Here is a 14,703-nt window from a genome sequence, read left to right as displayed (position 1 = left end):
AACCCCGGGTTGCCAAAGCAGAGTGCACGAACTTGACTGCTATGCCACTGAGCTGGCCCGTCCCCATCACTAATTTTAATTAAAACTTAAAAATTAAAGTAATGTATTAGTAACATATGGTTGTATAACAAATTACTACAAAACTTAGTGGTTGAAACAGGAAACATTTATTTTCCCCCCGTTTCTGCAGATCAGGAACTTGGGAGTGGCTTAGCTGGGTAGTTCTGGCTCAGGATCTCTCATGAGGTTGCAGTCAAGATGTCAGCTGGGGCTGCACTCATCTGAAGGCTTGACTGGGGCTGGAGGATCCCTTCCAACACTGTTGACACATATGTCTCTTGGTTGGAGACCTCAGTTCTTAGCCATGTGACCTCTCCATGAGCTGCTTGGGTGGACTCAAGATGTGGCAGCTGGCTTCCTCCAGAGCAAGTGATCCAGGAGATAGTGAAGAAGACTAAAGCCAAAGTGTCTTTGATGATCTAGTTCCATAAGTTACATACCATTACTTTGCCACGTCTATTGGTCACTCAAGCCAGCTCTGATACAATGTGGCAGGAGGCTGCACCAGGGTATGAATAATAGGAGGCAGGGATCACGTGACAAGTCTTAGCCAGCTTGTACGAGCTGGGAAGTCATCTGACTCTCCAGACTGACAATTAGTCCAAAAATATTTTAAAGTTGTTTATTACGCAGTAAAGATTAGGTCAACTCTGTTGGTTTTTTTTTTAAAGATTGGCATCTGCACTAACATCTGTTGCCAATCTTTTCTTTTTTTTCTTCTCCCCAAAGCCCCCCCCCCCCCCCCCCAGTACCTAGTTGTATATTCTAGTTGTGAGTACCTCTGGTTTCGCTATATGGGACACCGCATCAGCATGGCCTGATGAGCGGTGCATGTCCACACCCAAGAACTGAACTGGTGAAACCCTGGGCCGCCGAAGTCGAGAGTGTGAACTTAAACACTTGACCATGGGGCCGGCCCCTATTTTTTTCTTTTAACTGGCATTTGAACACTTGAACTTAAAGAATATTGCATGGACCATGTGAAAATGTATTTTATATATGTGTGTATACATATATATAAATGAATATTTAAAAATTTTGTGTATTTAAAGCAAAAATTCGACTTTTGAAAGAGAGTTTAGAAATTGTGTACTGGCAATCACTAGTCAGTCTTATAAACTGAATCGTGAAGAAGAATTATACACTCAGTAGAGTAATATCTGCACATGCTTGAGGAAAGGCTTCATCATTATTTTGAAATACAACTATGCTGTTCGATATGGTAGCCATCAAGCACATGTGGTTATCAAACACTTGAAGTATAACTGGTCTAAACTGGAATGTGCCATACATGTTAAAATTTCAAGGACTTGGTACAAAAAGTTATAAATTATCTCATTTATATTTTTCATACTCATTACCTGTTGCATTGATGATATTTCGGTTGTGTTGGGTTAAATAAAATATGTTAAAACTAATTTCACTAGTTTTTTTCACTTTCGTGTAACTACCACAAAATTTAAAGTTACATGTGCTTGCATTTGTGGCTTACATTCTACTTCTTTTGGAGAGTGCTGATTTGAAATGGAAAAGTTTGGTTGGATTTAAAATCCCTTTGCAATATCACAAGAAAACGTTAATCTGTGAATAAAAGCCAAAGCTACTAGATTTAAAGAATAGGTTGGTTCCTTTGAATCATGAGATAAAGAGATTGGATTATCTGAAATCTGCTTAATGGCAAGAACAGACAAGTTTTGGAAAATGGGGAAAAAGTCTCCTGTTTGTTACTGCCTATATGTGAAAATGAAGTTTCTGATCAATGGTTACTCTAAAAACATTTGAAGAGATCATCTTTTAAAAAACACTATGTTTATAAGAATATTTATAACATGGGAAAATGCTCAAATTTTGACATTAAATTTAAAACGTTATATGCAGTATTATGCTATTTGAAAAGAGAATTATATATGTAATTTAATTTCCGAAAGGAAATAGACCCAAAGATTAGTAAACATTATCCCTGGGTGATTAAAAAAAAAGTCATTTTGATGAGGTATTGCGTATACAGTTGGATTTCTATTGGTGAATTTGCCTCCTCAATAAAATTTATTTGTAACTCCCAAATCAATACTCATAATGCTTTCCCACTCATTTGCAGATATACACAGTGTGGCAAAAATTTGAGTCACCTGAAGATGCGCAGGTTCCCAGCTGAGGTAACAAAAGAAAAGTGACAGTCTCTGTAATACCTGTCCTACTCAAACTATTCCAAAAAATTGAAGAAGACAGATTGCTTCCTAACTCATTCTGTGAGGTCAACCTAACCCTGACTCCAAAACCAGGTAAGGACAACACAACACAAAGAAGGAAAATTACAGATCAATATTGCTAATGAACATAGGTACAAAAATCCTCAATAAAATATTGGCAAACCAGATACAACAATACATTAAAAGAATCATACACCATGATCAATTGGGATTTCTACCAGGGATGCAGGGATGGTTCAACACCCAGAAATAAATGTAATAAATGACATTGACAAAATGAAGTATAAAAATCACATGATCATCTCAATAGATGCAGAGAACGTGTTTGACAAGATCCAACATCCATTTATGATAAAAACTTTCAATAAAATGGGTATAAAAGGAAAGTTCCTCAACATAATAAAGACCATATATGACAAACCCACAGCCAACATCATACGCAATGGTGAAAAACTGAAAGCCATCCCTCTGAGAACAGGAACAAGACAAGGGCCTACTTTGCCATTCCTATTCAATATAGTACTGGAGGTTTTGCCCAGAGCAATAAGGCAAGAAAAAGAAATAAAAGGTATCCAAATTTGAAAGCTATCCAAACTCTTGCTGTTTGCAGATGACATGATTATATATATAGAAAACCTAAAGAACCCATCAGAAAACTATTTTTTATACACACACACACACACACACACACACACACACACACAATGGAATGCTACTGAGCCATAAAAAAGGGCAAAATTGTCCCATTTGCATCAACATGGATGGATCTTGAGGGTATTATGCTAAACAAAAGAAGCCAGACAGAAAAAGACAAACACTACGTGATTCCACTCATATGTGGAAGATAAACCAACACATGGACAGAGAACAACACGTGGAAAGAGAACAGATTAGTGGTTCCCAGAGGGGAAGGGGGTTGAGGGGTGGGTGAAACAGTTGAAGGGCACATATATATGATGAGGGATAAAAATTAGACTGTATTGGGGGTGAGCGCAGTGCAGTCTATACAGAAACTGAGAAATAATAATGTACACCTGAAATTTCACAATGTTGTAAACCATTATGACCTGAATGAAATAATTTTAAAAAGTAGAGGCCTGCCCCCTGGCCAAGTGGTTAAAGTTCCATGTGTTCTGCTTTGGTGGCATGGGGTTTATGGGTTCAGGTCCTGGCATAGACCTACTCCACTCATCGGCCATGCTGTGGCAGCATCCCACATACAAAGCAGAGGAAGATTGGCACAGATGTTAGCTCAGGGCAAATCTTTCTCAAGCAAAAAAAAAAAAGAAAAGTAAGAGGAAGACTGGGCAACAGATGTTAGCTCACTGTGAATCTTCCTCACCAAACAAAACAAAACAAAAAAAATAAATTGGGCTAAAAAAGAGAAATTATAGAGGTTGTACTGTGTGAATACATATAAATGTATAAATTTATTTATAGATCATTAAAGAAAGTGACACTGTGCCTTATTTCTTCTCTCATACTATAAACAAGTGTCCTTTTCATGGTTTATTTAGCGCCATGTGTTCTGCATTTTTATGCTTTTTGTTGGTGGTTTTGCTGTTTGAAATGGCTTGAGCATTGTGTTGAAGTGCTGTCTGGTGTCCCTAAGTGCAAGAAGGCTGTGATGTGCCTTATGGAGAAAACAGATGTGTTAGATAAGCTTCCTTCAGGCCTGAGTTTGTAGGGGGAGAAAAACAATTTCCCCTTGTCAGCACAAATAATCCGTAACCAATCTATAAATGAAAATTGGGTTGAGTTTATTCTGAGCCAAAATGTGAGGAGTAGCTTAGCCTGGGGCCTTCCTTCTCCAAGGAAGGAAGGACACCAAAGAAGTGGGTGTACAGAGTGGTTAGATGCCCTCAAAGAGCATGTTTCACATATGATTGAAATGTTCCTTTTACAATAGTCCTGAGACTGCTCTGTCAGCACAGCGATTGATGGACACAGCAGTTAGTAGGTCTGCTGTCTCGGTGCACACAGCAGGGTGGCAGGTCTGTGTCTCAAGCTGGGAGGTCACAGGTGAGTGGAGCAGTCAGTTCCTAGCCCAGGGAGAGATGCTTATCCTTAAGGAGTTGCCAGTGGGGGAAGTTGCACCTTTATCTTAAGGCCATTCGTTCTTGTCTGTGGGACACAGCAAATACTTAAAGCAGATGTACAATGCATGCTCAACAGCCATGTCAGGCCCTTTTGGAAAAACAAAGTGAGGCCGAATTAGGTTTACACCAACTGGCTTCCTCATATTGTCCGATATATCCTATTGCTTGCCATTTCTATTTGTCACCCTCCAAGCTTCTGAGTTCTTAGCTGAGACGCCTGTAATAAAAGACAGATGAACAAGAGAAAAACAAGCAGGCTTATTGGCATGTCTACATCGTGTGCACATGGGAGATACTCAGGGAAAAATGAGTAACTGCTGAGGTGGCTTAGCATTCAGGATTAAATCCCATTTTAATAGGGAAAGGGGAGGGAGGCTATAGGCCTCTTAAGGGAGAGGAAAGGATTTTCAGGAAAGACGAAGGGACCCTTAGAAGAACAGATGGGAGATATGATAGTTTCTCTGGGAGTGGTACCGACTTCTCGTTTCCTCTCCTGTGATGAGTCCATCGTCCCTGCTGATGACACGCCTGGGGAGGAGATGTATAACAGCCGAGTTCCTTTAGGAGGACCTGTCTTCAGGCAGATAAGGGAGTTCAGAGGAAGCCCTCCTGCATTTCTTGTTTTCCCAGTGCCGACAGCCCTAAATAATCAATGTACCAAAACGGTATATTTTGGTGTAGCGTGTCCTGCACTCCTACATGCATATTTTGGGGTGGCATATTCTGTTACCCTTTGAGTTTTAGTGCTGCTGGCTGTGAGCTCGATGTTAATGAATCAATGACATGGCACATCAGAAAAAGGGAGAGGAAATTCATGATCTGTACGTGAGGCTTCCCTGAAAAGCGCTAAAGTAACAGCTAGGGTGTGTGATGAAGCTGAGAAAAGATGGAAAGGTGGCTAAATTTGTGGATTCACAACATGTCCACTGATTAAAAAAAAGGTGTAGTCGAGAGCATCGTTGTGAGGCTGAAAGCCAAAGAAATTTATAGTCGTGTTATCCAGGATCAGAAAAATTGTGACAGTCTCTTTGGCCAGGACTGGCTGGCTCTCATGCCTCAAAAGGCGATACTGTGTGAAAAATGTGGTAGATAGTTTCTCCAGATCCGGAAACTGCGGAATAGTTTAAAAGAGCTGCTGAGTGTTGTCAGGGAAAGGGTTATGAGGAAGAGCAGGTTTTTGATGTTAATGGAACCGGTTTGTTTTGCAAGGATGTTGGCAAATGGCATTTCAGGTGACAATGTTCTGACCAGAAGCTGGCAGAAACCTACCCCAAGAAGCAATAATTCACCATTCATGAATTCAATGTTTGCAGTGACTTTATAGAACATAACGACCGCGAATCATGAGAATCAACTCTATTGCAAGCATACAGCCTGATATTAAAAATAAAAAACGAATGGAAAATCAAGTTTCTCCCTTAAAAAATTGAAAAGACTTTAGAAATTTTACACAAATTTAATATTTAATATCTTCCCTAGTACTTTATATTTTATTCTTTTAATTGTATAATATAAAGAAAATACAGCAAGCTTTTTTTGTCAAAGCTCAATGTAATTGGCCTCGGTGCCTCCAGTCCACTTCAGGGTGCTATGTAAGCACTAGCGTATGTGTGTGTGCTATCAGGTGAGGAAAACTGGGAAGTAGTGCATTGCAGACTTATCTATGAGTCATTTGTGGGAGACTCAGCCTAAGCACCTCTCAAGTGGAGTGGGTAAACACCTATGTGATGGGATGCTATGCAGCCATTAGAAAGAAGGAGGCAGCTGTAAACGTAGGGAAGGGAAGAGGCTTCAAAATATAATAAATGAGAAAGACAAAGTACCATATAGTGTGGATATTAGGTTTCTCTTGTTGCTGCAGCAAATTGTCACAAACTTAGTGGCTTAATACCACACAAATTTCCTATCTTACGGTTCTGTGGGTAGGAAGTCGGACACAGGTCTTACTGGGCTAAATTCAAGGTGTCAGCCAGGCTGCGTTTCTTTCTGGAGGTTCTAGGAGGGAATTCTTTTTTTCCTTTCCAGCTTCTAGGGGCTTCCTGCATTCCTTGGCCTCTTACATCTTCAAAGCCCAGGACGTTGCATCTCTGACCACTCTTTCATAGTTACATCTCCTTCTGACTGACTACAGCCTGGGAAGGCTCTCAGTTTTGAGGATTAGTACAATGGCATTGGGCCCACCTGGATAATCCAGGATAATCTCCCCATCTCAGAATCCTTAACCTGAATGACATCTGCAAAATCCCTCTTGTCGTGTTAGGTCACGTAGTCACAGGTTTCCGGGATTGGGACGGGGACCTCTTGGGGAGGAGGCGTTACTCTGCCTGCCACAGTGTGCTGCCATTTTGTATAAGAAATATTTATTTAAACAGATATCTCTGGAAGGGCGCATGAGAAATTGGTAACAGCTTGCTTCTGGGGAGGGTAGCCAGGGGATAGAGAGGCTGCCTTTTCACTATATCTATCCTTTGTTCATTTTGATTTTTATTGTGTGCACGTATTTATTTAAAATAAGTGAAGAAAACATTTAAAACTTTTAAGCTGCGTGGTGGTTCATCAGTGCTGTATTTTTTTAATCTCCTTCTGTATCTTAAATACTGCATAATTACAAAGAAATTCAACTGCTTCTGACCACCGATCAGAACGGTCACTAGGTGGCGCCCTTTCTCTCTTTCTGGTATGTCCTGGTCACGTGGCTCTCACCTTGCCTGTGTTCATTCATCTTGAATCCGGCAAGGATGAGTGATCATAGGCGTCAGCACTCCGACCAGTTGCATTCAGTTTCACTGATTTCTTTACAATCCCATTGCGTTTGAAGCCTGTTTCCTCCTCTGTAAAAATAGGGGTTATAGTAGTACCAGCTCATGGAGGTATTATGAGGCCTAAAGAAGAACCTGTGTGAGCATCTCTAAAAAGGCACATCTAGCAAGCGCTGGATAAACGTTGTTAACATCCAGCTCCCTGGTTTGTGAGTTCCCCCACTAATTCTCCTAAGTGTGCCCCAGCTTGGATCCTCAAATATTTGTTTCAGGTAAGAAAGACCTGCTGTTGTGCTGTTAGTACTGTTAAGTTCATTCTGACTCCTAGCCCCCTTTGAAAGTGGGTCCAGCTCCTCTCTCCTAGTCTGTCTTAGTCTGGAAGCTCTGCTGAAATCTGTGCACCATGGGGGACCCTGCTGGGATTTGAAATACCGGTGGCATAGCTTTCAGCATCACAGCAGTGTGCAGCCACCAGAGTGTGACACCAGACACATGGATGGTGTGGTTCCCTGACGGGAAATGAACCCGGGCCACGGTGGTGAGACTGGGAATCTTAACTCTAGACCACCAGGGCTGGCTAAAGAGCGAACTGTAACTTGTGTAAGTAGCTTTGTGGACAATACTTTTTTTTTTGCTATTAAAAATCTGATTTATTAGATTTTTTTTTATTGCAGTGACATTGGTTTATAAATATATAAATTTCAGGTGTACATCATTATGTTTCGATTTCTGTGTAGATTATATCATGTTCACCACCCAAAGACAAATAACAATCTATCACCACACTCATGTGCTTAATCACCCCTTTCACCCTCCTGCCTCCCCGCTTCCCCTCTGGTAACCACCAATCCAATCTCTGTCTCTATGTATTTGTTTGTTGTTGTTTTTACCTTCTGTTTATTAGTGAGATCATATGGTATCTGACTTTCTCTCTCTGACTCACTTTGTTTAGCGTAATACTCTCAAGGTCCATCCGTGTTGTTGCAAATGGAAGATTTCATCTTTTTTACGGCTGAGTAGTATTCTGTTGTGTATATATATACTACATCTTCTTTATCCATTCCTCCCTTGATGGGCACCTAGGTTGCTTCCAAGTCTTGGCTATTGTGAATAATGCTGCAGTGAACATAGGGTGCATATATCTTTACATATTCATGTTTTCTTGTTCTTTGGATAGATACCAGCAGTGGAATAGCTGGATCATATGGTATTTGTATTCTTCATTTTTTGAGGAATCTCCATACTGTTTTCCATAGTGGCTGCAACAGTTTGTACTCCCACCAGCAGTGTATGAGAGTTTATGGACAAAACTTAATTCTAGGTCTACACTCTGATTTCTCCTAATAGGGCCAACTCCACAAAACCAAGTTGCATAGCAAATAAAGTTAAGGCGCACCTGGAGTTCATGGCTCTTGTGGACAGATCTTGAAGTGAATGCCTTAAGGGTTATGATATAGCTAGCAGGGATTTGTAAACTCACTTCTGATGAAACCCAAGCTAGCACCACATTTAAAGGGTGTTTTCTCAAATGTGGCTCCCTATTTTTCAATCAGAAAATAGAGTCTTCAAAATCCTAAAAAGCTTGGGCATCGGGACCTGAAATTGAAGACAACAGCAGGGTAAAGCACATGGTTGGTGCTTAAAAAAATGCTACCTGCTCCTGTTCTGTGGGACATTTGTCAGTTTGGGGCCTTGGTTCTCATTGAAACTTCTTCAAGGACATCCTGTCACCTGTTTGATCATCGAACTTACTTTGCACAGATTCCTGCTAAAGATATAATTTCCTTCCTGGGAAAGGTTTTTCATTTTTTAATTGGTTAGGGAGATAGGCCCTGAGCTAATGTGTGTTGCCAGTCTTCATCTATTTTATGTGGGATGCTGCCACAGCATTGTGTAGGTCCATGCCTGGGATCTGAACTGGCAAACCCTAGGCCACCATGGAGTGCATGAACTTAATCACTTGGCCATGGGGCCAGCCCCACTTTTATTTTTTATATCTACTTAGTTTACTTGTTCCTAATAATTATTTAGATTGCCTATAAAGCTTCATGAGGCATTAGGCAAAATCAGCTATTATTCTAAGTTATTTTCTTTCCTGACAAATTTTGAAATGAAATATCATGTCTGTATCATATCCAATGCTGATCACTCCCAAAACATGTTTATTTTAATCAAACCAAAAAACTTAAATAAGCTTTTACTTGCTAAAGATTGTTTTATTTCACTTTAACTTGAAAGACAATTGGGTTAGTTTCTATTACATTTACATAAGTGTTTAAGCCAATTAAATAGAGCTCTTTCAGAAATTATACCATCTGGAGGTACAAATATCACATATATATAACATCTATAGACACACATACACAGAGATTCCACAAGTATTGTTTAAAAATCACTGCCATGAATCAGGCACAGTCATGCAAAGCTCACTAGTTGTAAAAGAATAATTGAATGCAAATTTTGTTTGAAGCTTTTTCTATTAATATTTGTGGAGAAGACACTCAAGATGCTAGATTTTGGGCAAAGGCACACTCTAGGCAGTTTTTCTTTCCTTTTTCTTCTTTTTTTCTTCAGCCTTAGGAAGTGGTGGTGGCCTAGATAACAGTTCCCAGAGAGGTTACAGGCTTTTGGATATATAGGAAGTGGGTAGATGTGAACGGGGTCCAGACCTGCGTTTCAAGTTTTGTGATGAAATGGGGTTGTAACTTAAATGACCTTATACGTTGATCTACCTGTCCAACTACTTCATCCCTAATTTGCTCTTTCCCTCTAGGTGCTTAGTTTTATTTTAACTTTGGGAAGAAGGCCTGGAAAGAAAATTCTCATCAGGCTCGGAATATCAGCTTCCAGTTTGGCTGAATTTCTGATTATAATTTGCTAAATCCTTTGAAATATCTTGTCAGGTTTCAACCAGGACAAACAATAATTATACCTGGCAGTATTGAATAACTTCAGTAATCTTTCACCTAGCAGTTACCTAGAAAATCTCTCAGAGATTGAGCTCTCCTTTGAAGGTGGATGGTGGGATGTCTGTAAAGCTGTGACCTAATAGGCTTTTCTTTAGGTGCCCTTCATAACCTAAATTTTTCTTTTTGTGACAAAACTTTCAATAAGGTTACTTTGGAATTGTGGAGTCTTTGCTTTTAAGTGCACTTCTTAAATGATCTTACTTAATCAGAGTGTTCCTTCTAACGGCCAATGTAATTCCCCTGAGGCTGATGGCAGCTTGGTAGGACTCTTAGCTCCAAAAGGGAGTGCAACCACATTTCTGTCTGACCGTATCTGACCACAAAATGGGGTGCAACCAGATTTTTGTCTCACCTTATTTTTGGGACCCCCTCTTTCCACCTCACAACCTGGTGATTATCAAACCAAGCCCTCAGGACGTGAAACAAGCTGGGTAAGATCTTGCAGTTCTTTGTAAATATTTCCAACTTCCGGAACCTTTAGTCTTTGAGCAATTGTGCCAGAAGGTGGCGTGCCTGACTCATTAACAATTAAGGCTTTCTTTGAGTCTTGGTTTGAAAGCTCAAAAAGAGCCCACAGTGGCCACTATAATTTTAAATTATCCCGGGTTATCTTACTAGCCCTTTATAGTTATTCCCATTTTAGGGGGCTTTTACCAAAGTGGCTGCAAACAGCAAGGTAATTTCTAACTAGAGTTTGTTATGGTCACTGAGAAACTCAGTCCCCAAACAGCAATTTTAACAAATAGATTCCGACATAGACAAACATGACCAGACACAGAAATCCAATATTCTGGGACTCTGACCCAGGGTCCTCTGGGACTCTAACCCAGCGTTTGGGACTCTAACCTGATCCTTGAGTGCCCCAGTGGCTGTAATCCTTTTATATTGTCTCTGTTGGAGTGGGATGCACACCCCCAATTCTAGCCTTGGGAGTTTAGCTGGCAAAAATCTCCCCAGTGGGGACTCTAACCCACAGTTCTGATGAGATTATTAGACAATTTAGGCAGAGGTGCATTTTAACAAGATCACTCACCCAAAGGATGTCTGACGCAGGAGCTGTTTCTCCCCTCAAAAGAAAAAACCACCTTGGCGCCTGGAGCACTGCAGTGGTAAATGGGAATCTGATCAGCCGAGCCTCTAGACAAAGTTGCCTAGGTGGTCACTTAGGGTTCATGAAAAGACCCCACACCCCGTTGAGGGTTCGAGAGCCTCCTCACTTCCCCTTGAGCCCACTAGCCCTAGGCAACCATTAATTTACTTTCTGTCCCAATAGATTTGCTTATTTTGGACACAATATAAATGTAACTGTACAATATATAGTCTTTTGTGACTGGCTTCTTTCCCTCAGCATAATGTTTTCAAGGTTTGTCCATGTTGTAGCATGTGTCAGTACTTCATTGCTTTTTATTGTCAACTAATATTCCATTGTCTGGATATCACATTTGATTTATTCATTCAACACGTGGAGTTGACACTTGGAGTTCTTTCTAGTTTTTGAGTATTACTATGGATAATACTGCTACACACATTTATTGACAAGTTTTTGTGTGGACATATGTTTTGATTTCTTTTGGTTATATATCTAGCACTGGAATTACTGGATCATATGGTAATTCTGTGTTTAACTTTATGGGGAACTGTCAAATTGTATTCCATAGCACCTGCACCATTTTACATTCCCACTAGCAATGTACGAAGGTTCCAAATTCTCTACATTCTCACCAGCATTTGTTATTGTCTGTATTTTTTATCATGACCATCCTAGTGTGTATGAAGTGTTATCTCATTGTAGTTTTGATTTGCATTTCCCTGATGGTTAATAACTTTGAGCATCTTTTCATGTGTCTATTGGCCATTTCTAGCTCTCCTTTGCAGAAACATCAATACATATCGTTTGACCATCTTTCAATTGGATTGTCTTCATTATTGACTTGTCACACTCAATATGTGATGTTTTTAAAATATAAAAATTAAAAAAAATAAGTGTATTAATTAGGATGTGAGCTCAGACTGAGGCACCACATGGAGACAGAAGTCCTGCCGCAGTCCGAGACATGAGAATGAGGCTTCCTGGACTCCCCGGTTCCAGCCAAGCTGGCCCAGACCTGAATAACCACCCAGGTAATTGGAAGAATTATGAGAAATAACAGGTCATTGTTCTCAGGTGTTTACTCAGGACGCATTCCTTTTATCTTCCTTCTGGTGGGAAAAATATGACAGGGACAGCCTCAAACTTGGACACAGATGGTAGAAGCCAAATGTTGAAGATGACAGAGCCACCTCCAGTCTGGACCTCAGATGACTGCAGGACCCAGAGCCATTGGCCTGTCCTCGGCCACCTGCCATCCTTTATACTATTATGTGAAACAAACCAACTTCTCTAGTATTTAAATAATCATATTACTGAGTCTCTATTGCAGCATCTTAGCCTCCAGATGAACGAATTCAGACTTTGGCACTAGAAGTGCAGTGCTCTGTTGATGTGCTAAAACTGCTGCTATTAGCTCAGTGGTTGCGTAGACAACACCTGGGAAGCTGATGACCACTGTTGTGCTGTGACAAAACATTTGATAACCTGCTCCCTCTGATAACTTAGAAAGCAGCTCATGTATCTTTTCCACATGGGAAAAACTCAGAACAGTGATGTCTGGTGGCTGCTTTTAGCAAGATCCTATAAGAAATGAGCTCAGGCAGTAATTGGCAAGTTTACATGCAGGAAAAGAACAGAACGTGGCTAAGGGGGGACTCTGCCTGAAGCCCTCAATATAAATCTACCCGGAGTCTGGGAACTTGGAGCCTCTCTTCTAATCTTCACACAGTCGTGAAAAAAGAACCCAGAGAAACTTATCATATTAAGGATGTTGCTCCTTGATATGAAGGATTAAAGCTATCATATTGAGGATGATATGAAGGATTAAACCTATCATATTGAGGCTGTTGTACTCCTACCTAAGTCTCTTATTTTTAGAAGGCCCAAGATAATGTCGTTAAGTTGGGGGTGGTAAATACAGAAATGAATATAGTGAAAGAGATTTTGTGGGTTTAAGAATTACGACCAGAAGATGTCTTTGGAACAGTGGCTGCTACGTGGACTTAAGGAGCGAATGTAGGCATATCCCACAGAATGATGCTCCTGTTCATGTTTTTTTTGGAGAAGCCCTCTCAGTTTTTAATACCCGAACCTCATAGAATGTATGAGACTCTTCATTTCTAGGAAAGTTAATGCTTTCGGGAAAATGGATGTTTGTTTCCTTAAATCAATAATGACTTTTCGTACACTGTTTCCTTAAAGTCTCACATTATGGTCATGTGCAGTTGACAGAACATCAGAACATGTGCATGTGTCTGGGAAGCTTGCTGAGGGTCACCTGAGCGATGTGTGTCCCAGATGTCACTGGTGCCGAAGGAGGCATCACAGTGTCTTCCTTGGTGTGAGACTCTCTCTGTGTCCAAGCACTTGTCCTCCAAGTGCCTGTGCAATGCTTTCTGTATTTAGTCCTTGTTTTTTGCCTTGTGTTGTACAATAAGTCCCCAAAAAGCTAAGAACAGGCTAGAATCGAGGATAAAGAGGCAAAGCAGATGAGAAAAGCCATTACATTGGGAAAGAATGTATTTAAGAGCAGTTAGGAAGGGCTATGTTAAGGATTTTACAACTTAGGATAGCTTGTTACTTACAAATAGGCTTTTGCTGTGTTTAGGTGGTGTTTTGGGAAGTTGGTTGGGGTTAGGGTCAGGTGTATAATGTGCAAGGCATTAGTTCCGCATCCAGAACATGGGAAGCAGGGCTCTGGTGGGTGTCTTGGCACTGCCTCTGTGGTTTTCAGGAAGAGGTGTAGACTTTAGGTGGGGACACCTGTATTCTGGAAACCAGTAAGGTTTTGAGGGAACTGTATTCTGAAAAAAACCGTAAGCCCATCTGACAAAAGTCTTTGCTGGTTCTGTTCCTAAAATTCTCCTAAGGGAGCATCCTCCCCAGTGGCCACATCAAATATGGCGAAGGAGGGGAATGGACAAGCAAGACCCCTCGGAGCGCAGAACTGGGGGTGAATGGAGACATCTGCTTCATATCAGGGCTGGATTCCTCACAAGTTCTGCCCCAGATTTTTTTCTGTCGGGATGGCCCTGTGTGTTGGCTTCTGTGAGTTCCCTCTCTTCCTCTTTCCCACTGGGCATTTTCATCATGGCTTTCCCGTTGGTATTCTGTGATAGCATAGTGGATGAGTGTTTGGAGTGAGAGACATGAATTGTTGATTCACTTACAAGTCCTGAGTCAAAGGAGCTACATCTTGATGTTGGATCCAGTAACTGGTTGGGACTTCTGCTGGTCTTCCTTGAGGAGGGGTTAACATCATTTCTTTCAGTCATAGAACCATCTGAGTTTTTTGAACCATATAAGTTTTAGATAGACTCATGGCTGCCCAGCTCTAGACTGCATTTTCCAGGCTCACTTGAAGTTAGGCATGGCTGCATCAGTCCACTCTCTGTGCCTGTCTTCACATGGCTTTCTCCTCTGTGTGTCTGTGAAGACTTCTCCTCCCTCTTTTTTATAGGGACAGCTGTGATGGCACTTGAGGCCCACTCACATAATCCAGGATGAGCTCCTCCT

The 14,703-nt window shown here is 40.9% G+C and overlaps 1 protein-coding gene across 4 annotated transcripts in view; it reads left to right on the top strand.

Moving 5' to 3' along the window:
• SETD4 (SET domain containing 4) overlaps positions 1-14,703 on the top strand; it is a 286,569-nt gene that overhangs the window by 23,984 nt on the left and 247,882 nt on the right. For all 4 annotated transcript variants that reach the window (XM_070597440.1, XM_070597423.1, XM_070597442.1 and 1 more), the window contains exon 2: positions 2,159-2,342. The gene's annotated coding sequence lies outside the window, so the exon portion shown is untranslated. The remainder of the gene's footprint in view (positions 1-2,158; positions 2,343-14,703) is intronic.

This window comes from Equus przewalskii, chromosome 27 (assembly GCF_037783145.1).
Source record: "Equus przewalskii isolate Varuska chromosome 27, EquPr2, whole genome shotgun sequence".
Classification (NCBI taxonomy): Eukaryota; Metazoa; Chordata; class Mammalia; order Perissodactyla; family Equidae; genus Equus; species Equus przewalskii.
Note: the sequence above shows the minus strand (reverse complement) of the source record. Positions and strands in the feature narration are given on the sequence as shown.